At 38.9% G+C, this 22,574-nt stretch overlaps 1 pseudogene; it reads right to left on the reverse strand.

The window, feature by feature from the left end:
- Positions 1 to 11,247: 11,247 nt before the first annotated feature.
- On the reverse strand, positions 11,248 to 13,421 carry LOC114505163 (annotated as a pseudogene).
- Between the last annotated feature and the right edge of the window lie 9,153 nt (positions 13,422 to 22,574).

Genomic DNA, 22,574 nt, shown 5'->3' on the forward strand with positions numbered 1-22,574 from the left:
AACCAATATTTATTGAACACTGACTGTTCCAGACAGTGTACAGGTTGCTGGGGTTACAAAGATGAATAAGTGCCATTCTCCACCTTCAGGTAGTAAAAATACTCCTCAGAGGATTATCATAAAATCCCTAGCATCTAAGTGAGAATTAGTTTTATCGATTTTTTCCTACAAGAGATACTGAGAGATAAAAAAGATAGTTGGAGGGTATTTGTGCTCTGAATTTGAAAAGACATATAAAGAAAGAATTTCAAAAGAGTTTGGCATGCACTTCTACTAACATTAATGCATGACATGCTACAGTCATTAATCTCTTTCAATTTTATCAGAAATGAAATTTAAATACATGAGATCAAACAGTATTATATAAAATCTCTAGTTGCTCCCATAATATAAAATCTTATTTCTTTCAGCTACTAAATTGGAAGCAGGTTCTATGGCCACACATCAAATATCAGTTGTAATGGGGTTATGGTACAGCGAAGAAAGCCTCTACTTTAGAGACAAAATGTCCTAGGTTTTAATCTTAATTCTGCCACTTACTACTAGTGTGATCTGAACTTCTTAATCTTCTTCAACCTCTGTTTCCTAATTTAAAAATTGGGGATAATAATAAATAATGTATGCAAAACATTAAGTACAGTGCCTGGCTCCTACTATGTATTTCATTAATGTTGTATCCTTTTTCCTACACTAATAGTATTAAACTGCTGTTCTCAAAGTATGACCTGGGGACTCTTGTGGGTCTTCAATACCTTTTCAAGGGGTTTTGATATCAAAACTATTTTCATAATAATACTAAAATGTTATTTGCCTTTTCACTCTCACCCTCTTATAAGTTTACATTGGAGTAAGTTATCACAACAGATTCAATGAGAAGCAGATACAAGACTCCAGTTGCCTTCTAGTAAAGAGATTTGCAAAAATGTAAAATTTTGTCTCACTTTGAACCATTATTTTTTATTTTGTAAATGCAGTTATGTTTTATAAATATGTTATTATATTAACATACGAGTTTATTTTTCATGTTAAATGAATTAAAAATAAATATTTTAACTTTTCTTTTTTTGCACTGTTTAAAAATGTTTTATTAAAGGAAGAATTTTATAGTCCAAATCAGGATTCCTTGCTCAGTTTTCAATTCTGTTATTTAAAACAGAAGTGACATTCTGAGCTATCCCACAATAAAGAATTACAAAATTAAAGAAATGAGTGCTTTAAATTTGTGTACTTTGCTGAAAATTCTTTTCTCAGGGTTTATAAAATATTAATTTATTTTCATATTTTAAGCATTTTTGTTTTTAAATCAATAAGAAATCTAGGTGTAGCATTATGTTTGCTAGACCTGGCACCTACATAAGGTGCAGAGTTTCCTTTCCTGTTTTATGCATGTATGTATGTATTTTATATTGCTTAAATCACAATCCAAATACTTTAATCTGACAACCAAGCCTTCACAACCACACATCAAAATGTTTTTTTTGCAATCTGGAGAAGGACTTCTACATTTTCATTTTTCTTTTTTTTTTTATTGTGTTCAAGTACAGTTGTCTGCATTTCCCCAACACCAATCCCCACCACCCATCCCCACCACCCCAGCCATCAACACCTCTCTCCTCTGATCACAGCCCCCTTGGTTTTGTCCATGTGTCCTTTATAGTTGTTTCTGAAAACCCTCCCCGCTTTTACTTCCATTATCCCCTCCCACCTCCCCTCTTGTTACTGTCAGTTTGTACTTAATTTCAAAGTCTGGTTATATTTTGCTAGCTTGTTTATTTTGTTCATTGTGTTCTAATTAAAGGTCAGACCACATGGTATTATTTTTTCTCCACCTGGCTTATTTCACTTAGCATAATGCTCTCCCATTCCATTCATGCTGTTGCAAAGGGTAGGAGCTCCTTCCTTTCTGCTGCATAGTATTCTATCATGCTAATGTACCATCGATTTTTGATCCCTTCATTTACTGATGAGCACTTGGTTTGCTTCCAGCACTTGACTATTGTAAATTTTGCTGCTATGAACATTGAGGTGCATAGGTTCTTTTGGATTGGTGTTTCAAGGTCCTTAGGATATAATCCCAGCACTAGAATTGCTGGGTCAAAAGGTAGTTCTATTTCTTGTTTTCTAGGAAATTCCATACTGTTTTCCACAGTGGTGGCACCAGTCTGAATTCCCACCAACAGGGCACTAGGGTTCCTTTTCTAAATATCCTCTCCAACACTTGTTTATTGATTTGTTTATGATGGCCATTCTGACTGGCATGAAATGGTATCTCATTGTGGTTTTAATTTGCATCTCTCTGATGGCTAATGATGCTGAGCATCTTTTCATATGTCTCTGTGCCTCTGTATGTCATCTTTGGGGAAGTGTGTGTTCAAGTATTTTGCCCATTTTTTAATTGAGTTTTTTGTCTTCCTGGAGTGGAGTCATGTGAGTGAGTTCTTTATATATTTTGCAGATCAAACCTTTGTCTGAGGTATGATTGGCAAATATATTTTCCCATATGACAGGTTCTCCTTTCATTGTAATGCTGTTTTCTTTAGCTGTTCAGAAGCTTTTTATTTTGATAAGATCTCATTTATTTATTCTTTCCTTTATTCTTTCCATGCTCTAGGGAACAAGTCTTTGAAAATATTGGTGTGTGGAATATTGGAGATTTTCCTCCCTATGTTTTCCTTTAGGACTTTTATGGTGTCATGGCTTATATTTAAGCCTTTTGTCCACCTTGAATGTATTTTTGTGTATGGTGTAAGTTGGTGATCAAGTTTCAATTTTTAGCATGTAGCTGTCCAGCTCTTCCAACACCATTTGTTGAAGAGGCTATTTTTACTCTATTTTATGCTGCTGTCCCCTTTGTCAAATATTAATTGACTATAGAAACTTAGGTTTATTTCTGGGCTCTCTATTCTGTTCCATTGGTCTATGTGTCTGTACTTATGCCACTACAAAGCTGTTTTGATTACAGTGGCCTTGTAATACAGTTTGATATCCAGTATTGTGATCCCTCCCACTTTGTACTTCTTTCTCAAATTTGCTGCAGCTCTTCAGGGCTGTTTAGGGTTCCATATGAATTGTTGAAGTATTTGCTCTATATCTGTGAAATATGTCATTGGTACTTTAATAGGGATTGCATTGAATCTGTAAATTGCTTTGAGTAGTATGAATATCTTGATGATGTTAATTCTTCCAATCCATGAACATGGTACATGCTTCCATTTCTGTGTGTCTTCCTTAATTTCTTTCTTCAGTGTTGTATAGTTTTCTGAGTACAGGTATTTAGCCTCCTTGGTTAGGTTTATTCCTAGGTATATTTTTGTTTTTACTGCTATATCAAATGGGATTTTTTCCTGATATCTGTTTCTGATATTTTATTGTTGTTGTACAAAAATGCCTTAGATTTATGAATATTCACTTTGTATCTGCTGTTACCAAATTCACTTAATCAGTTATATTGTTTTTTGCTGGAGTCTATAGGATTTTCTGTGTACACTATCATGTCATCTTCAAACAATGACAGTTTTGCTTTCTCCTTTGCAATTTGGATGCTTTTTATTTTTTTTCTTGTCTGATTGCTGTGGCTAGGACTTCCAATACTATATTGAATAGGAGTGGTGAAAGGGGGCATCCTTGTCTTCTTCCTGATCTTAGTGGGAAAGCCCTAATTTTTTGCCCATTGAGTATGATGTTAGTAGTAGGTATCTCATAAATGGCCTTTATTATATTGAGGAAGGTTCCCTGTCTTCCCACTGTGCTCAGCGTTTTATCATAAATGGGTGCTGTACCTTATCAAATGCTTTTTCCTCATCTATTAATATGATCATGTGATTTTTGTCTTTCCTATTGTTTATGTGATGTATTATGTTTATTGATTTGCAAATGGTGCACCATCCTTACTTCCCTAGGATGAATCCCACTTGGTCATGGTGTGTGATCTTTTTAATGTATTTCTGGATGCCATTTGCCAATATTTTGTTGAGGATTTCAGTGTCTGTGTTCATCAGCAATATTAGCCTGAAGCATTCTTTCTTTGTTATGTTTTTATCAGGTTGTGGGATTAGGATGATGTTGCCTTCATAAAAAGTTTGGTAGTCTTCTGTCTTCTTGGATGTTTTGGAATAGTGTGTGAATAATAAGGGTTAACTCTTCCTTAAATGCTTTATAAATTTCTCCGGTGAAACCAGTTGGTCCAGGGGTTTTGTGTGCTGGGAGTTTTTAAATTACTGCTTCAATTTCATAAGCTTTTATTGGTCTGTTCAGACTTTCTGCTACTTCTTTATTCACTTTTGGGAGGTTATATTTTTGTAAATTTTTTTTTTATTTCACCTAGGTTTTCAAATCCTTGGCATATAGTTCTTTGCAGTAATTTCTTTTTTAATATATTTCATTGATTATGCTATTACAGTTGTCCCATTTCCCTTCATTCCCCTCCACCCTGCACACCCTCTCCCACCCACATTCCACGCCTTTAGTTCATGTCCATGTGTCATAAGTTCTTTAGCTTCTACATTTCCCAAACTATTCTTGCCCTCACCCTGTCTGTTTTCTACCTACCATCTATGCTACTTATTCTCTGTACCTTTTCCCCCTCTCTCCTCCTCCCACTCCCCTGTTGCTAACTCTCCATGTGATCTCCATTTCTGTGGTTCTCTTCCTGTTCTAGTTGTTTGCTTAGTTTGTTTTTGGTTTTGTTTTAGGTGTGGTTCTTAATAATTGTGAGTTTGCTGTCATTTTACTGTACATGTCTTTTAACTTATTTTTCTTAGATAAGTCCCTCTAACATTTCATAAAATAAGGGTTTGGTGATGATGAACTCCTTTAACTTGACCTTATCTGGAAAGCACTTTATCTGCCCTTCCATTTTAAATGAAAGCTTTGCTGGGGAGAGTCATCTTGGATGTAGATCCTCACCTTTCATGACTTGGAGTACTTCTTTCCAGCCTCTTCTTGCCTGCAAGGTCTCTTTTGAGAAATCAGCTGATAGTCTGATGGGAACTTCTCTGTAGGTAACTGTCTCCTTATCTCTTGCTGCTTCTAGGGTTCTCTCCTTCATTTTTACCTTGGCTATGCAATTATGATGTGCCATGGTGTGTTCCTCCTTGGGTCCAACTTCTCTGGGACTCTCTGAGCTTCCTGAAGTCTATTTGCTTTGCCAGATTGGGGAAGTTCTCCTTTATTAGTTGTTCAAATGAGTTTTCCACTTGTTGCTTTTCCTCTTCCCCTTCTGGTACCCCTGTAATTCAGATCTTGGAACATTTCAAGATGTCCTGGAGGTTCCTAAGCCTCTCCTCATTTTTTTTTTTTTTTTTGAATTCTTGTTTCTTCATTCTTTTCTGTTTGGTTGTTTCTTTCTACCTTCTGGTCCACTCCATTGATTTGAGTTCCAGTTTTCCTCTCATCACTGTTGGTTCCCTGTGCATTTTCCTTCATTTCACTTAGCGTAGCTTTCATTTTTCATCTAATTTGTACCAAATTCAACCAATTCTGTGAGCATCCTGATCATCAGTGCTTTGAGTCAGTGCATCTGATAGGTTGGCTATCTCTTGGTCGCTTAGTTGCATTTGCTGTGGAGCTTTGATCTGTTCATCTGTTTGGGCCATTTTTTTTTTGTCTTGATGTGCCTGTTATATATGAGGGGTGGAGCCTTAGGTGTTAACCAGGGTGGGGCAACCCAGTTGCTAGGTTCTAACACTGTGTGTGGGGACAGGGTCCAAGAGGGAACAATGGCGCTTGCTCCACTCTCTGTTGGATTTCAGTCCCTTCCACCACTTCCCCCTAGCAAACTTGGCCTTTCTGGTGCTGATTCATGTGTGTGTGGGCTTGTGTATGTTCTAGGACCCTGTGGGTCCCTCCAGTGAACTCTCCTGTGAGGCTCAGACTCTCGTCTCTCCCTGTGCCTCAACCCCCACAGGTGTTTTCAATTGGTGTTTTGAGGCTTTATTTGCAGGCGCTGGGACCCCAAGGTATGTGGTCTGTCTTGCTCCCCAGTGTTGCCTGGTTTATCTGCACACAAATGTGAGACTGCCTGGTCAGCCAGCCACCTTGCATGCAGTGCCTCACTTCACAATTGCAGCCTTGCTATGTCTGCCCATTTCCACCCCACACTTTGAGTCTGCCAGACGCCCCCTGCAAGCCCAGGGTCTGCCTGCTGCTGTCTTGCACACCCGGGATGCCTTGTGCACCTGGTTCCACCACTTTTTGTGGTGCAATCCTTCTCCACCCAGCTGCCTGACTCCACCTTTTTTACCGGTCTGGATGAATGTGTCTATTTTAACTCCTTGGTTATCCAACTTCCATACAGTTCAATTTTCTGTCAGTTCTGGTTGTTATTTTGTTTCTAAATTGTTCTTGTCCTGATTTGGGTTGTGTGAGGATGCACAGTGTGTCTACCTATGCCTCCATCTTGGCTGGAAGACTTTGCAGTAATTTCTTACAGTCCTTTGTACTTCAGTAGTAACAGCTGTAATCTCTCCTCTTCCATTTCTGATTGTGTTTATTTGGGTCCCCTCTCTTTTTTTCTTGATGAGCCTGCTTAAAGGGTTGTTGATTTTGTTTATCTTTTCAAAGAACCAGCTCCTGTAAACATTGATCCTTAGAATTGTCCTTTTAGTCTCTATGTCCTATAATTCTGATCTGATTTTGGTTGTTTCCTTCCCTCTACTTGCTCTGGGCTGTGTTTGGGGTTCCTTCAGTTCTTGTAGATGTACGGTTAGGTTCTTTATTTTCAATGTTTCTATCTTTTTCAGGTAGCCTTGTATCACTATACGCTTCCCTCTCACTACTGCCTTCACTGCATCCCATAAGTTTTAGATTGTTGTAAGTTCGTTTCATTTGTTTCTAGGAACTTTTTTATTTCTTTCTTGATGTCATTCTTAACCCATCCATTGTTTACTAGCAAGCTATTCAATCTCCATCAGTTGGAGTGTTTTTAAGTTTATTCCTTGAGTTTGGTTTCTAGTTTCAGTCTCTCATGATCAGAGAAAATGCTTGGTATGATTTCAATGTTCTTGAATGTGTTGAGGCTTGTTTTGTGTCCTATCATGTGGCCTATCTTTGAAAATGTTCCATGTGCATTTGAAAAGAATGTTTATTCTGCTTCTTTGAGATGAAAGGTTCTACATATACCAGTTAATTCCATTTGATCTAGGACATTCTTCAATACCCCAATATCTTTGTTGATATTTTGTTTGGAAGACGTATCCATTTTTGACAGTGGGGTGTTGAAATTCCCTACTGTAATTGTGTTGCTGTCAATATCTTTCTTGAAGTCCTGCAAGATTTTCCTTATATATTTGGATGCTGCTGTGTTGGGTCCATATATGTTGATAATGTTTATGTCTTATTGAGGGATTCTTCCCTTGAGTATTAGGACATGTCCTTCTGGGCCTTTTTTATGGCCCTTGTTTTAAAGTCTATTTTGTCTGATATGAGTATTGCTACCCCAGCTTCTCTTTCTTGTTCAATTACTTGGAATATTTTTTCCAACCCTTCACTTTCAGTGTATGTAGGTCTTTTGTCATGAGGTGGGTGTTTTGCAGCATATGTGTGAATCTGCATTTCTTATCCATTCAGCTATTTTATGTCTTTTGATTGGAGCATTTAATCCATTTATGTTAAGGTTATTATCAATAAGTAGTTATTCATTGCCATTTACTTTTTTCCTACTCATGTTCCTGTCTCTCTCACTCTTTTTCTTCTTTTTCTTAAAGCAGTCTTGCAGTGATGGTTTGGTGGAGGTGTATTTTTTGAGCCTTCTTTTGTCTGGAAAACTCCTTATTTGGCCTTTCATTTCAATTTACAGTCTTGCTGGGTGGCGTAGTCTTGGTTGCAGGCCTTTGTTTTTCATTACTTGGACTATTTCTTGCCATTCCTTTCTGGCTTGTAGCATTTCCTCAGAGAAATCAGCTGCTAGCCTTATAGAGGCTCCCTTGTATGTTAATTCCAGTTTCTCCCTTACTGCCTTTAAGATTCTCTCTTTGTGTTAGAATTTTGCCATTTTAATTCTGATGTCTTGGATTCCTCTTTGGGTTCCTCTTGATTGGGACCCTCTGTGCTTCCTGGATTTGCGTGGCATTTTTTCTCATCATATTAGGGAAGTTTCCCATCATTACTTTTTCAAACAGGTTTTCTATGTCTTGCCCTTCTTCTCCTTCTGGTATCTTTGTTATACAGATATTATTATGTTTCATAATAATGCAGTTATTGTCCTGCAGTCACCTTAACACCTCTTGGTTCTTTCTGAGTCATTTTTCCTTTTTTTTTTTTTTTTTTTTGCTCTTTCTGGGAGTTTTTTTTTTTCTACCTTGTCCTCCACCTCACTAATTTGATCCTCTGCTTCATCCAACCTGCTTTTGATTCCTTCTACTGTATTCTTCAAATTAGAAATTGTATTTTTCTTTTCCTGTTGGCTCTTGTTGATAGTTTATATTTCTTTTTTCATGTTGATATAGTTTGCAGTGAGTTCAGCATGGTTTCCCTGTAGTTTTTGGTAAGTCTTAGTGAGCTCCTTGACCTTCCTTGTAACCATTGCTTTGAACTCAGTATCTGAGAGTTGACTTTCCTCTAATTCATTTAGCATTCTTTCTAGGCTTCCTTCTTTCCTTTCACTTTGGGTTTGTTTCTTTGTCTTCCCACTGTTTGTGAGACTCATTGCATTAGCCTCTGCTTCTTATGTTGATCTGTTCTGTCCCCTTGAGTTTGTGGTTTGAATTTCTATGGTTGTAGACCTGTGAGAGTCAATGGTGCAGTCTCCTTGATCTCCTGAACTTACTGTTCTTGTGACGCCATTTATGTTGTCTCTCTGGATGTATTTGGATTTTGATTGTTGTTGGGTCTTTCTTGGGTGGGCCCTTCCCTCCAGCTGGTTGACTGAGAGTCACTCCACCCACTATGTCTTTTGTGCTGTTGTGGATGTACAGACAGGTTAAGTCAATGCTAGTACTTCTGTCTGTCCAAGGTTATGAGGATTCTCTCTTGGTATTGTTCAGTTGTTTGTTCTGGGTATTTTCTCCACCATTTAGTTGTAATTCTAGATTGGTCCTGGGTGGATGTTAGTGTGGCTGCCACTAACTTCTCCACCATCTTCCTTTATTATCTGTTGGTGGTTCCTTTCTTGGTGGGCTCTCTCTTTCAAGAGGTATATTGTTGTTCATGGCTCCCACCTACTCTTTTATGTGATGAGTTGGAGGGGGAAGGCAAAATGGATTAAGAAAGAGGGAATATATTCTATTGGATTTAACACACCAACATGTAGAGAAGATATAGGAGATCCTTTGGATACATGTAGTGTTAACTGTGATATTTCACCCGACTAGCCACTTTTTATAAAGGGTGGAAAAAGATAAGGCTCTTGTTAGAGGGGGGAAGGATTGTGATCTGAATCCAGAAAGCAGTGAGGTTGTGGGAGGTCAGATTATGAGATACATTGAGAGTAAATGATAGACAGTAGTTGTAGTGTGTTAGTGAATAGAGTTAACCACAACAGTAATAAAGCTCCAGAAGATAGTGAAATGGGCTAAGACCAGGGAAGGGTGCTATGTAGTATTTACAATTGTATAGAACAACAATTATTTACAACAATACTGGAAAACAATCATATGACAGGAACTATATAATCTGAGTAACAAGAATAGGAAGTACACAGCCTAGAGTAGTGTGCTATTAGAACACAAGTGAAATTAAAAAAGGAAAACTAAAATACACTGTAAAAGAGAGAACAAGAAAAACCAGTCAAATAATGCAATTAAACAAACAAAGAAAACAAAGAAAACTAAACAGAAAGAAGAGAAATAAAAAATACTAATAAAATAAGAGAAGTAAAAATAATGGAAAAAGTAATAGTACAAATAAACAATAATATGCTAGTTTTCTACAATAGCAAAATGAAATTTGTCTCAATTTCTCAGTTGTTGCAGTTAGCCTTGTGTTTCCTCTCTGGGTCTGCCTCTGGTCCTTTCACAGCTCCAGGTCTGATTGTGTCACTTGGAGAAAAAGAGAAAACAAAAAAAGGGAAAAAGAGCCTCCTGCTGACTTTAAACCCACCAGGTGAGTTCTGCTGGTCTCCTGGATGCTGCAGGCTGAGGGGTGTTGGGCTTCACTTTTCTTCCTTGCTATAGTTATCTGAGGATGTGGGCCAGGTCTGCACCACAATCTTCACAGTTGCCCAGCCTCCAGCCCCATTCCTCTGTGCACTGCTGGGCCCCCACTGCCTGTCTGTACCAGGCTGGTGCCTTCAATCTTCCAGTTGTACTGCCCTTCAGGTGTACTAATTAGGGGCAACTCACATACCACTTCTCCCTCTTTGCTGTCCTAGGTGCCTGGTACTCTCAAACTCTTCAGGATAGTTTGATTCCCCCACTGAGTTAAGTCTTTCTAGGAACTGCCAACCTCCTGAGCCCTCCTGTTCTCCTCTGTGAGGGGTGCCTCCTACTTCCTCTTAGTGAGCCCCCCAGGCAATGGGAGGGGCAGGGGCAAGGGCAGGGGTGTGGTTGCAGCTGTGACAGCAGGGGCAGTGGCATGGCCACAGCAGCTGTGGGGCTGCAGCAGGGGGCGCCACTTTGGGAGGGTTGCCTAAACAGTGATTGAGAGCTTTTTTATTTTTAATAAAATCCTCCTGTACTAGCCTGCCACTCTTAACAAGCACCTGGCCTCTCATACAGCCCAACTTTCCAACCAGACCAAAGACTATCTGGGTCAGGGTCCATCACAGCCCAACTCTTCCCCCTTCTCCAGACATCACCCTGCTCCCCAGTTTCTCTGGTAATGACGCAGCTGGTATCCACAGTCCCAGTGGGTGAACACTGTCCCTGTATATCTCCCACTTCATCCTTATTCTCCCCAGTGACTTCAAGCATCCAAATCCATCCTGGTACCTCTCTGTCCTCCCTGTTTGGCAGGGGAGGTAGCTATTGCTTTGGCTCTCATCCAAGGATCCTGTGGCAGGTGCCAGGCCAGGGGCTGTAGCAGCCCTTGTCCTCACGCTGGTCTCAGGGTCCTTACTGTCCCAATGCAATCTCCTTAACCATGTGTTTTTCAATGTCCTCTACGATTTTGGCCTCCAGCTTTCATGTATGCTGGGATTCTGTTGGCCGTTCACTCTGTTCCTAAGAAGATTGGCTAGGTGTTCCACCTGTGCACAGAGGAAGGTAGGCTCCATTACCACGTACCTGGCTGCCATCTTCCAACTCTCTCTCCTTTCCTTTCCTTTTTTAAATTCATTTTCTATTTTGCAATGTTTTTTTTTTTTCATAATAGTTAAGCTTTTCAATGTTTAGATATTTTTCTTTGGGGAAGCACTAAGAAAAAATATGGTTCCTGATCAATTTTAAACAGTTGGAACACCAGTGGCACTGTTAACTGCTTTCTAGGCAGGCTTGTTAGCTTGGTGAGCTTGCAGAACAGCTATAGCTTCATCAGTTTTCGAATGGAGAGACTCTGGAGACTCAGGCAAATGAAGAAGTTCTGAATTATCTATCTCCAACAACATGCAAGTGATTTTACCAGCAAGAGTGGGGTATGTGTCTTGAATGAGAGGAAACAGCTGTTCATTCAACATTTGCTTTTGTTCTTGAGTAGAGGCACTGATCTTGTACATGAACAGCAGGTTGCTGCATGGTAACTTGTGGCTGTGCATTAAGATGTTGTTGAGGATTGCAAAATCCTGCAGCATATTTATACTGTGGAAGAGTGCAGACAGCAGGAGTAGCTATAGCAGCAGCAGCTGAAGGATGTGGACCCATTGTCTATGTTGATATGTCAGCAACATGCTGTGTCACCATGACTCATGGAACCTGTAAAGAAGCCGGTCTCATAGTACTAAATGGTGTTCTAGGAGTGGCTGGGCAGATAGCAACAAGCATATTTTGGAATGGATGAGGTCTGGCACCCTGAGAAATCCAGCAAGGAATTGGTCTAAGTTGAGCAATTTGACTAGAGGGGTAGTATGCAGCATGTCTCTGAGTCTGTGGGATAGCTGCCATGAAGTAATCTGAAGGAGGTGCTGGCTGGTAGGAGTTGACTACAAGGTTGGGCACAGCTCTACACTTTCTATCCTCTGTATATACTAGTTAGTGAGATGAGGCTGGTACTCTTCTTTCTGCTGAGCTAAAGCTACTTACAGTGGCTTGGTAGCCACAGTTCTACCATTCATTTTTAACTGCTTTAGTGGATTCTTCTAGGGAGGAGAAACATACAAAACCAAATTTTTTTCTGTGACCACCCTCTATCATAACCTTTGCACTAGTGATTGTACCAAATAGAGTAAACTCTTTCCAGAGATGTTCAACTTCAATGCCATCATCAAGATTTTTCACATAAAGGTTAATACCCTGGTATCTAGTGATCCTATCCTGCTTCATCTGTTCAAAGTTGTGCTTAAGTTCCATCTGCTATTCTACTTTTTTTCTGAATTCAGCCAACATAAATTTATTTTCCATTAAGTACCTTTCCATTAATCTCATCCACAACTTTCTGAGCATCTTTGTGCCTTTGGAAGCTTACAAATCCAAAACTTTTAGATTTCCCACTTTCATCAGTCATCACTTTCACACTCAAGACAGGTCCAAACTTTCCAAAGAGATCCTTAAGGCACTCATCATCTATGTCCTCTCCAAAATTTTTTATGTAAACATTGGTGAACTCTTTTGCCCTCACTCCAAGTTCTGCTTCTCATTCTTTAAGAGACCTAAATCATCCAACAAGTACTTTGTCATCATTTAGAAGCATCCCATTCATTTTTTCAATAGCTCTTTCAGCTTCTTCCTATGCCTCAAAATATAAAAATCCACAACCCTTGGAACCATTTTCATCACAAACCACCTTACATGAAAGGATGTTACCAAAAGCAGAAAATGTATCAGTGTTTTATTATCAATGTATTTTTCCAATTTTAATGGCTTTCTTAAATATTTTATTTATTTGTTTTTAAAGAGGGGAAGTGAGAGAGAAAGAGGGAGAGAAACATCAATGTGTGATTGCCTCTCACATGGCCCCCACTGGTGACCTGGCCCACAACCCAGGCATGTGCCCTGACTGGGAATTGAACCCAAGAGCCTTTGGTTCCCAGCCTAGGCTCAATTCACTGAGCTACATCAGCCAGGGCTTTTTCTGGGGGGATTTGTCCAAATTTTTAATGAATATGTTGCCCACTCCACTTTTGCAAAGTGATGGATCATGCTGAGAGCACATGAGAGTAACTGGCTTGCCCTTTATAACATTAAAATTCATGGTGTCCAAAGCATGGCTCTGTGTCCACCAGCTGCTGGAAGTTCACATACCAGCAGTCCAAGGAGTGGTGGGTGATCATGTTCCTGTAGACCTGGATGGAGAGGATGGGCCCAGCCCACTGAACTTCTCATAGAACATTGCCTCAGTCATGTAGAGGTAAAGTTCCCCATGTAGATGGAGGCCATAGGGTAGCTGGGGTTCATCTTGACAGGGAGGCACAAAAAGCCATGACTTTTAAACCTTTCCTTAAGAGGAGGAGAACTAGTTCTGGGGCCAAAGGCTAGGGCTGGGGAGGTGGGTGGAGGGAAAGGGAGCAGGGGCAAGCACAGAGGGACAAAAATCAATGAGAATCTAAAACTACTCAACAGCCACAGAACAGGGTTGATCAGCTCTGATTGCCACTGGCTGCTGATGGCAGCTGATGAATGAGGGTGTCGGTGGCAGTCTGGAAAGCAAGACAGCCTCAGTCTCTTGGTTCTTCCTTGGACCTGCTGTGTTGTGGGACTGCAGCTTGTCGGTCTTGGCTGCTTCACAGGGTTATTTTATTAAAAAGAAGAAAAAAAAATGTGTCTCCAGATGGGGAGACCCGAATTTTTTGTAATTTCCTTTTGGGGAGTTTTAAAAGATTTTTAAAGATTTTTCGGTGTTTTTTTTTTGTTTTTATTTTTGTTTTTAATAATAAATGTGTGTTCTGATGCCAGAGCACACACTCTACATTCTCAGCACCAACTGCTGGAGAGAAGAAGAGTTAATGTTTCTTTTTTAAATGATTTTATTTATTTATTTTTTAGAGAGAGGGGAGGAGAGGAAGGAAGAGAGGGAGATAAACATCAATATGTGGTTGCCTCTTGCACACCCGCCACTGGGGACCCTGCCTGAAACCCAGGCATGTGCCCTGACTGGGAATTAAATGGGCAACCATTTGGTTGGTAGGCCTGCGCTCAGTCCACAGAACCACACCAGCCAGGGCTAAAATTTCTTGTTTTTAATACAGTAGACATTGATGGATATATTTCACATGAACAAAAGTTTCTCATTTCAAAACCTTTTGGGGTAGATAACTGAAATCCATAGCATGCTCCCAAATCTAATTTTAGACCTTGGTTTTTCTATGTTTATCTCTATACTTTCCATAATTAATGTATATCAAGTGATTTTAGGTTTAACACATTCTCATTTTAGCTTCCATCACTCTAGTAGAAGTGTGAATATGCCAGGAACCTACCCAAATTGGGACAAAACAAGAAAGAAAGGGCTTGGAAATTTTACCAAGTGGTTAATCATCTCTGAAAAATTGTTAGCTATAATGGTTAATTTAATATATTACAGTGTGTTTCATTAAAGGGAGATTTATTAAAATACAGTGAAATTTATCCTTTTGGTATATAACAATTATGTAGTTTAACAGTTATGAAATTTAACAATTATACAGTAAGTCCACACTTAACATTGTCAATAGGTTCTTAGAAACTGAAACATTAAGTGAACCAACCTATAAGGAAACAAATTTTTTTAAAAAGATTATTTATTTTTAGAGATGGGAGAGTGAGAGAGAGAAGGAGAAACATCAATGTGCGGTTGCTAGGGGCCATGGCTTGCAACCTAGGCATATACCCTGACTGGGAATCGAACCTGTGACACTTTGGTTCGCAGCCCGTGCTCAATCCACTGAGCTATGCCAGCCAGGGCTAGGAAGCAAATTTTACCATAAGTGAGTTGACATAAATAATAAAGTCTCATGGCATATTTCTGGCCACAAAAACATCCCTAAACTTCCAAATAAAGACCTCAAACATTTCTAATATTAAACATTGAAATAAGTATGAGTGATACATATATTTAAGAAAGAATAATAAAAACAAGTAAGATAACTGCTTGCCAACTCACCTGTTCTAGTTCAGGGTTGCTGGTGGCCAGAGATTACCCCAGCAGCTTAGAGCAAAAGATAAGAACCCACCCTGGACAGGATGCTCTTCTATCCCAGGACTACCCACACCCACACCCAAAGTCACACATACACTGAGACAATGTAGACACACCAATGCACCTCACGTGCACAACTTTGGGATTTGGGAAGAAACCAAAGTACCAGAGAAAACCCAAGCAGACATAGGGAGAATGTCTAAATTCCACACAGATGGTAGCTCTTAGAAAGTGATTTTTTCCTCAATGTTATAATGAAATGACATTCAACAAAATAATGTTATTAAAAGACCTGCTCTATACAACCACAATAAAAAAAAAATTCCTTTGTAGTCAATTATTTCCCTTTTAGCCACTGGCAATTGCTGGCCTGATTTATGTTCTTACAGTTTTGTCTTTTCTAGAATGTCATATAAATGGAATCATACAATACATAGCCTTTTGAGTGTGTTTTCTTTCACTTAGCAATACAAATATAAAACTCATAAATTTTGTTGATCCTATTAGAGTTGAGTTGTATTCCATTGTATGGAAGGATGAATCAGAGTTGTTTCCCTATTCACTAGTTTATAGACATTGAGGTTGTTTTCAGTTTTGGCGATTATAAATAGATAGGCTATAAACAGACATACAGATTTTTGTATGGACATATATTTCCCTTTCCTTGGGTAAAAACCTGCTAGGAAATATCTAAACTGTTTTCTAAACTGGCTATTACAATTACTTTTCCACCAAGCATGTCATTTATAAAGATTTTAAGATTTCAGTAGTCACAAAGTCTATCTACTATTGGAGAGCTATGTTGGTAAACAGTAAATGACAGATATTGGAGAATGTAAACGCATTCTGCATCTTAACTTAAAATTCATTTTGAAGGCACAAGATGATGGAGAAGTGAGTGGAAGCCACACTAACCTCCTCCCAGGACAATTCTGGAATTACAACTACATTGTGGAGAAATCACCTGGAACAAACAACTGAACAATAGTGAGAGAAAAGTCTTATAAATTCAGACAGACAGAAGAATCAGCTTATGCATAACCTGACTGGTAAGGAGTGTGGTGGAGACGCAACAAGGCTGGCTAGGACAACTATCAGTGTTCAAGTGTTTAGTTATACTACATGAAATTTGAAATTTGAGTTCTGATAATATATAGAGACAGGAAATTCCTGCTTTAAAACATTTGATTGTAAATCTATTCTTTATAGTTGCTTTAGCAGATGTAAACATATCTTTCCAAATTTGAAAAGCTCTGACACTAGTCATTCCTAAGATAATGCTAAGTTTCAAAAATTTTGAGCCAAGATTCAGATGGGTCTCCTTACTCATTTTGTACAGCATATCAGTTAAGGTGGCAGAGGAAATGAAGCAAGGAAGTTTTGGTAACCACTAAGGTAAAGGGAGAACTGCAGAATGTGTGAAGTTGATTTTTACCCTTATCACTTTCTTCTGTGATCCCCACTTTCACTTCCAGTTGGACTCTCTTCCCCATTATCCAGGATCATTACCTCTGTGGACTCTGTATTTCAGAGTAACAAAGGGTGCCCTCCTCAAAAGTGATTTATACTAAAAGTAATCTGCCTTCTCACTCTTCCCTCTCCTCAAGATATTATTCTCTCAATTGGCTAGCCAAAAGGAAATAATTCTGGTTACTGAATAAAATAATTCATATTAATTAGGGTATGAATGACTGATAGACTTGAACTCCTGTGCTAGCAATCATCCATTGCCCCAGACCCCAGATCCATTTCCATCCTTCTCCATCCTGCTCTGTGGCTTGAGAAAGGCCTTATGGGCTGCATCAATAGGCTATTTTGTTCTCTGGCCTCCCATTAGTTTTGGCCAATGGGAGATACTGGTAGATGATTGAAGAAAAGCTAGTGAGATCAGGATAGTTACTTCATAATTGTTTTCTCTGCTGCATACCATGGATTGTCTTAGGTCAACAAAACCAAGGCCACACTCTGTTAGGCAGACCTCTGATGCAGCATTTTTTAATGAATTCTGGCAATTGTGAAGTCTCCTTGCCCCTTAGGGCTTATCAGCTCCCTGTTGTTTGTAGTCCTAGGATTTTGTATTGTCCTTTGTTGGATTTCTCTAAACCTGTCCACACCTTTGTTAATAGTAACTTTAATAAACTTTCCTCAACTATACTATTTGAATATGTCATCTTTTTCCTACCAGGACACTGACTGGGTCCCTAGGTTATTTACCCTGAATTCTTCCTGCCCTGCCCTTCTTCCCACAAACAGAAACCTATAAATGTGGACAGAAGCCTATCACCATGACATATTGACACATACATTCTTAAAAATTCAAGGATCGTCTCTGAATATCTATAAAGATAATCAAGAAAGAAGCTAGTGATAATTCACATTTTTGAGCACTTACTGTATCCTAGGCAATTCTTATGAAGTAAACATATTAATCCTCTTAATGAACCAATGTTTATCATCTCCACTTTAGTTTTCAAATGTTTAAATATGATGTATCTTGGCATGGATTTCTTTCAGTTCATCCTGGTTGGGGCTTATTAAGCTTCTTGAATCTATAGGTTTGAGTCTTTTTTTCAGATTCGGGGAATTTCCAGCCATTAATTTTTCAAATACTCTTTCAGCTACACTCACTTTCTCCTCTCCTTCTAGGACTCCAGTGATACAACTATTGGGTCCTTTGTTATTGATCGAAAAGTCTCTGAGGCTCTCTTACTTTTTTTTCTGTCTACTTTCTTTGTGTTGTCCAGATTAGGTACTTTCTATTCACCTATCTTCAATTTCACTGATTCTATCTCCTGTAATCTCCACTCTACTAATGAACTCAACCAACGTGTTTTCCTGCTACTAAGGACAGGAGAGTTTCAGACACAGGAAATGAAGGGGACACAGGCCTGACCAATTTTTGTGTTATGGCCCCTATTCTGGTGGCATCCAAGTTCCCAGCCGCTTCTGAGCAATAGAAGAAAATCTTTGGCTTGCAAGGACAAAAAGGCTTCCCAAGCTAGACTGTTTGTAGTTGTGGGGCCCCTCCTGCCCATGCCTGCTGCTCCAGTATTTCTCACAGGGTATGTCAGGTCAAATCTCAGGAAGGAAAGCACTTCACTTGCCTATTTCTTGTCAGAGAAGCAAGATTGCCAATCAATCCAGCCTCATTGCATTGGTTTTCCAGTTTGTCTGGTCTTGTCATTGAAACTTCTGTTTAATGTGGGAAGGAATGAGCTTACCTAGGCTGCCTTCTATTGATAGGGTGGTAGATCCTGAGTCCAGATCATTTTCTTCTGTTGGGTGGTTGTGTGCACTGAAACTATATTCTTCTAGATTATAGATTACTAGATTATTCTTCTAGTCCTCAGTTCCCAAACCTGTTCACCTTTATCTTAGTACTATTTAGAATTATGTTCTTGTATTATTTTCTGGACTTAAAGTTGTACTTAGTGTGGAAGACAAGGAAAAACGAGCCTAAATTAACTTGTCCACACTGTAAATCCTCATTACTATTTTATATATGAGGGGATGGTATCACCAAAAAGTTAAGGTATTTGTCAAAGGTTATACAGCTAGTAAATGGACTCAGTTCCAGAGAGCTTTCTTTTCTCCAAAGTCCATTTTCTCACCTTCAGGATTTGGGAAAACTCATCAAATAACCAAGGCATAGAAGCTAAATGTGTCTGCATATATCTTTCATTGTATATGAGGGAGAAAGTTCTGCATATAACGACTTATCCTACAGTATGGTATCTGGGGTGGATTTATCTCCTTCCAAGGGTATAGTTCTTATAAGAGAAGAATTTGAAGGTAAGGAGTTGAGAAGTATTAACCTTGATTTAACTGAACTATTTTTTCCTGCCAAAGTACTCTTTGTTTGAAAAAGAGTAAAGATGGGACCATTTCATAACTAAGATCCCAGTATCTGAAACACAAATTCTGAATGAACATGCATGTGCTATACTTGCCACCTGAGAATTTGGGAAGAGATTATCTTATCAGTTTTTCTCAATTCTGAATCAGGAGAGCATTCTGCTTGAAGGCTTCTGGGTTTTGGAAAAGACCACTTCTTATTTCCAGGATATTTATTGGTATTCATTAAAAGCCATAAAGAAGGGTTATCAGATACTCTACATCAAGGGTCTCCAACCTCCAGGCCGCTGACAGGTACTGATGAGGACCTGTTAGGAACTGGGCCACAGAGTAGGAGGTGAGCTTGAATGTAATGCACTTGAATCATCCTAAAGCCATCCCCTGCTCCCCAGTCCATGAAGAAATTGTCTTCTGTGAAACCAGTGCCAAAAAGATTAGGACTGCTGTTCTACATAATAATCTGGCTATTTATTTCATGCCCTTTCACAATTCCCTACATAACTTGCATGCTGAGGAAGTAAGTGGTTTAATCTCAGCCCTATTCACAAAAGTGCAATTAACTTTAAACATAAATTGCCAACAGCTTTATAAGCCATGTGATCAAGTTCACACTCACTGACTTTTATCTATGCTTATGAGGTACTCCCCCTTATGAACTGGTTTTAAGATTATTAGATTTTCTGTTTCCTGCTCATAGTGCTGGTGTTTACTGGAAAAGGGATCAAGGGGGAAAATAGGTCATTGCATTCAATAGAGATTCCAAACCTCAAAAGATCAGGAGAACTCAAAACTAGGCACACAAATTGACAAGTAAACAGGTTCCATGACTTTCAAATTATGACTTATTATCCCATTACTTAAATCTAGTGATAATATTCCTGTATTGAAAAATACCCCCCAAAAGTGTATTTATGTTCTGTTTACCTTCCTGCTGCCACCATATGGAGTGGGTTTTTTTTTTTTAATTCTATTTTAACCATTGTTCAAGTACAGTTTTCTCCCACTTATTCCCATTCCAGCCCACCCACCCAACCCTACCCTCTTCCCCCCCATTACCCCCCAACCCTAGTTTTTGTCCATGTGACCGCCAAATTTGTTCTGGTAAACCCTACCCATTTCCCCCTGAAATTCCCTCTTCTCTCCACTCTGGTCACTGTCAGTCTGTACCCTATTTCAATGTCTTTGGTTATATTTTGCTTGTTTCTTTGTTTTGTTGTTTAGGTTCCTGTTAAAGGTGATATCATGTGGTATTTGTCTTTCACTGCCTGGCTTGTTTCGCTTAGCATAATGCTTTCCAGCTCCATCCATGCTGTTGCAAAGGGTAGGAGCTCCTTCTTTCCTTCTGCTGCATAGAATTCCATTGTGTAAATGTACCATAGTTTTTTGATCCACTCATTTACTGATGGGCATCTAGGTTGCTGCCAGCACCTAGCTATTGTAAATTGTGCTGCTATGAACATCGGGGAGCAAAGGTTCTTTTGTATTCGTGTTTCAGTGTTCTTAGGATACAGTCCCAGCAGTGGAATTGCAGGGTCAAAAGGCAGGTCCATTTTTAGTTTTCTGAGGAAGTTCCATACTGCTTTCCATAGTGGTTGTACCAGTCTGCAGTCCCACCAACAGTGCACTAGGGTCCCCTTTTCTCCACAACCTCTCCAACACTGGTTGTTTGTAGCTTTGTTTATGATGGCCATTCTGACTGGTGTGAAGTGGTATCTCATTGTGGTTTTAATCTGCATCTCTCTGATAGCTAGGGATATTGAACATCATTTCATGTGTCTTTGGATTTTCTGTATGTCCTTCTTGGAGAAGTATCTGTTCAAGTCCTTTGCCCATTTTTTAATTGGGTTACTTGTCTTCTTAGAGTGGAGTCATGTAAGTTCTTTATATATTTTGGAGGTTAAACCCTTGTCTGAGGTATCATTGGCAAATATGTTTTCCCATACAGTTGGCTCTCTTTTTATTTTGATACTGTTTTCTTCAGCTGTGCAAAAGCTTTTTATTTTGATGAGGTCCCATTTGTTTATTCTTTCCTTTATGTCCCTTGCTCTAGGAGACGTGTCAGTAAAAAAGTTTCTGCGTGAAATATCTGAGATTTTCCTGCCTATGTTCTCTTCTAGGACTTTGATGGTGTCACAGTTTATATTTAAGTCTTTTATCCACCTTGAATTTATTTTTGTGTAAGGTGTAAGTTGGTGCTCAAGATTTATTTTTTGCACGTAGCTGTCCATTTTTCCCAACACCATTTGTTGAAGAGGCTATTTTTATTCCATTTTATGTTGCTGCTTCCTTTGTCAAATATTAATTGACGGTAGAGACTTGGGTTTATTTCTGGGCTCTCTATTCTGTTCTATTGGTCCATGTGCCTGTTTTTATGCCAGTACCAGGCTGTTTTGATTACAGCGGCTTTGTAGTATAGTTTAGTGTCAGGTATTGTGATCCCTCCTACTTTACTCTTCTTTCTCAAAATTGCAGCAGCTATTTGGGTTCGTTTATGGTTCCATATAAATTTTTGAAGTGTTTGTTCTCTGTCTGTGAAATGTGTCATTGGTACTTTAATAGGTATTGCATTGAATGTGTAAATTGCTTTTGGTAATATGGACATTTTGATGATATTAATTCTTCCAATCCATGAACACGGAATATGTTTCCATTTGTTTGTGTCTTCCTTGATTTCTCTCCTCAGTGTTATGTAGTTTTCTGAATACAGGTCTTTTACCTCTTTGGTTAGGTTTATTCCTAGGTATTTTATTTTTCTTTTTGCTATTTCAAATGGGATTTTTTTCTTGATTTCTGCTTCTGCTGTTTCATTGTTGGTGTACAGAAATGCCTTTCATTTCTGGATATTGACTTTGTATCCCACTGTTTTTGCCAAATTCATTTATTAGGTCAAGCATTTTTTTGGTGGCATCTATAGGATTTTCTATGTACACTATCATACCATCTGCAAACAGTGACAGTTTTGTTTCCTCCTTTCTGATTTGGATTCCTTTTATTTCTTTTTGTTGTTTCATTGCTGTGGCTAAAACTTCCAGTACTATATTGAATAGAAGTGGTGAAAGTGGACATCCTTGTCTTCTTCCTGATCTTAGTGGAAAAGATTTTAATTTTTGCCCATTGAGTATAATGTTGGCTGTAGGTCTCTCATATATGGCCTTTATTATGTTGAGGAATTCTCCCTCTATTCCCACTTTGCTGAGTGTTTTTATCATGAATGGGTGCTGTACCTTATCAAATGCTTTTTCTGCATCTATTGATATGATCATGTGGTTTTTTTCTTTGCTTTGGTTTATGTGATGTATTACATTTACTGCTCTGCGAATATTGTACCATCCTTGTATCCCTGGAATGAATCCCACTTGGTCATTGTGTATGATCTTCTTAATGAACTGTTGGATGCGGTTTGCCAGTATCTTGTTGAGGATTTTAGCGTCAATGTTCATCAGCAATATTCGCCTGAAGTTTTCTTTCTTTGTTGTGTCTTTGTCTGGTTTTGGAATCAGGATGATGTTGGCCTCATAAAAAGAGTTTGGGAGTCTTCCATCTTTTCAGATTTTTTGAAATAGTCTGTGAAGGATAGG

This window comes from Phyllostomus discolor, chromosome X, assembly GCF_004126475.2.
Source record: "Phyllostomus discolor isolate MPI-MPIP mPhyDis1 chromosome X, mPhyDis1.pri.v3, whole genome shotgun sequence".
Lineage (NCBI taxonomy): Eukaryota > Metazoa > Chordata > Mammalia > Chiroptera > Phyllostomidae > Phyllostomus > Phyllostomus discolor.